At 43.9% G+C, this 2,808-nt stretch overlaps 1 long non-coding RNA gene across 1 annotated transcript; it reads left to right on the top strand.

Moving 5' to 3' along the window:
* Nucleotides 1-228: 228 nt before the first annotated feature.
* LOC146829285 (uncharacterized) lies at nt 229-893 on the top strand. The gene is made up of 2 exons (XR_014961949.1): nt 229-295; nt 726-893. It is a non-coding gene; the product is annotated as an uncharacterized LOC146829285 (long non-coding RNA).
* The last annotated feature ends 1,915 nt before the right edge of the window (nt 894-2,808 follow it).

Raw genomic sequence — 2,808 nt, 5'->3', positions numbered from 1 at the left:
GGTGTGGGTTTTACCAAAGTTTCTTTAACACTTGGGGATTTTGTTTAGTTGCAACACGGATTAATTTAGATGAGAGCATTGTGGGAGTTGAAGTTTTGTGGCTGTTGCACGGACTGTTCAGGCACAGCTGAGGGGCATTAAATCACGTGGGTGTGAGGATTCGAATGATTGGTGTATGTAGGCGTGACGTTTATTTTAAAATAACGTGAGTAAATGGCAGCGTGAAATCAGCATTATTAAAATCGACGTGACAGGTGCACGAGGAAGCGAGGCTGTCGATACTGCCGTTATTATGGTAATGCATAATGTTTTGTCTGATGCGGGTGAATTTGAGAATTCGAGACTTGGATGGGCTTGATAGTTGTGTTGTATGGGTAGTATTATTTTAGGGAGGGTTAGGGAAAGGATTTGCACAGGAAGTGGGAGTTAATGGGCATTTTAGTTACAGATGAGCATTGTCGTACGTGCACAACAGAGCATGCAATGAGTTTAAAAATAGGAGTGGTATGGTCAGTGTATGTTTTATTTCTTTATGGTGTCATGGGTGGGTTAGTGTAACGGTTGGGTTTACAAAAATGATGGGTGTGTTATTCAGTTATGCACTTGTTTAGGATAGGTTAGTGTGAGTTTGTAAGATGGATACATGTTCAGGTTTATTTACGGGGATGTAGCTAATTTAGGTCTGCTGTGTACAGTCAGTTTAGCTGTTTTTTAATTTTTTGCAGTGACCCCTGACGAAGAGTCATATGAGACTCGAAATGCATTGGGCAAGAAGTAACGAGCCAACTCAATTGTACATCTCACTGTTTGGATTACATGTTATTGTGAAAAGCCTGGATGGGCGCGCAGTATCTACATGAGGAATTGAAAATAAAATTCAAGGAGTGACACAACGCTGTCTCTGCAGTGATTCATTAAGTTTGGAAAGAAACTGTGGATTTATACAGGCTTACCAATGATAAAAGATTTAAAGTGGAATATACGGATTTACGACAGGTAAATGTTTCCCACGAAGCAGTGCGACAGATGGGGCGCGAAATGAGTGCCTTGTTGTTAATACTAACTTTTTAAAAATGGAATTTTCAGAACTGTAATTTAAAATCCAACTTCACCATAAGTTAGGATTTGAAATTAGGATCCCAGAGACACCAAACTTGAACAAGGTCTAGCTTCCCATGTGGACATTGCACTTATAAAATGTAATAAGGAATGTTCCATGTAATTTGTCCCTCTGTGCGCTGCAATGAAGGGCTTCTGTTCACTGTTGCCAAGGCTGTGTGCGCTAGAGACTAGTGAAAATTCACTATGCAAGTGAATGTGGTGCGTGAGCTTCTAAAATTAGTTGTGTTCAATCTGATGAAACTTTATTTGAGAATTAATCCAAAATGGATCATTTTGATTCAGTTTATCAACATTTGAAAGTCACTTTTAAGGTAAATGATTTAATGTTATTGCACGGAGTAGGAAGCTGGCTCTCTATATAGTGTACTAAAACGAAGTACACAGTGCAGAGAGTCCAGTGGGTCCCCAATCGGCTTACAGAGGTTAAAGTATATAACACTAATGCTCTCTTCTGTGGTAGTGTGGGTGGGCAGTTAGGCTTATTAGAGGGTAGTGCTAAGTGTTTGTTGTACTCACAGAGTCAATGAATGAGACACACACTCAAAGTATAAATCTGAGACCAAATTAGAACAATAACACTTTTTTAAAAATATGTTTAAAACCAAGAACTACATTCAAAGGCAAATACTTTCTTCAAATAAATCATACAAGAAAAACAAGCTTTCAAAGTTGTGCGCCTATGCACAATGCACTCCTATGGGAGGAAAATTAAATACTGTATAAAGGTAGATACAGTCGGTTTCAGGGGTTCACCTTCGGAGATCGTAGTGGTAAGGGGCCACGGTTCAATTTACTACTGCAGTTTGACGGGACTTACCCGGATTCTGACGGGAGCAGAGTGCTGGTGAGGCTGGTAGCTGGCACACTACGGTGAAGTCGGGCCACCTGAAAACAGGGGGCACAGGGGGACTTGCAAGCAAGTCTGAGGACTCCCAAATTAGTCCTTAGATCACAAGGAGTCTTGGAGCAAAAGGGCACCGCTGGTTTGTCCGGACCCAGGCTGGGTTGCTGGGTGCAGAGTAGAAAGGTGGCCGGGCCTGGTGAGCAAAGATGTACTTATCGGTCAGGGACAAACAGCTAGCTGGGGCAAAAATCAAAGCAGCTGGACCACAAGGTGCAGGGATGTTTAGCGTGCCCCCTGGACCCTATAGCGGAGGACCAGGGGGACAGCAGGGCCCCTCAAAGTCACTTTCCGACCACCTTTCTATGTAGGAAAGGCCGACATGGAAAGGATGTCGGAAACTGACATCATAAAGGGTGGGCGGAATTGGCAGAGTGGCACTATACGGAATTCTACGGGGTTGCCTGAAAACTCAGTGGAATTCCGCTCCGCTCCGCCCTGCTGCTGCCACACCAAACTCACCTCTGCTCAGCTGGCGGTCCTTCAGAGCTCTGGACTGCCTGCCTGCCTCCCTCCTCGGCAGGAGGATTCTTCTTCACCTCCTGCAGTGGGCTGTAAAATGGAAACCCCGCATGCGCAGTCCTCGTGAGTCCTGCAAGAAAGTGTTTCCATTTTACAGCCCACTGAAGGAGGAGAAGAAGAATCCATCTGTGGCTCCAAGATCCAGGTAAGGGGAGGACTATAAGACACCCTTGTGCTTTAAATGACTATGCTCTTATTTACGGGAAACAAAAACATATGAGACCCAGAAAAACAAAGGGATTGGACACAGTAGGCCACCGTAG

The sequence above is a fragment of the Triturus cristatus genome, chromosome 5_2 (genome assembly GCF_964204655.1).
Source record: "Triturus cristatus chromosome 5_2, aTriCri1.1, whole genome shotgun sequence".
Taxonomy (NCBI): Eukaryota; Metazoa; Chordata; class Amphibia; order Caudata; family Salamandridae; genus Triturus; species Triturus cristatus.
This window is presented reverse-complemented; position numbering and strand designations above follow the sequence as displayed.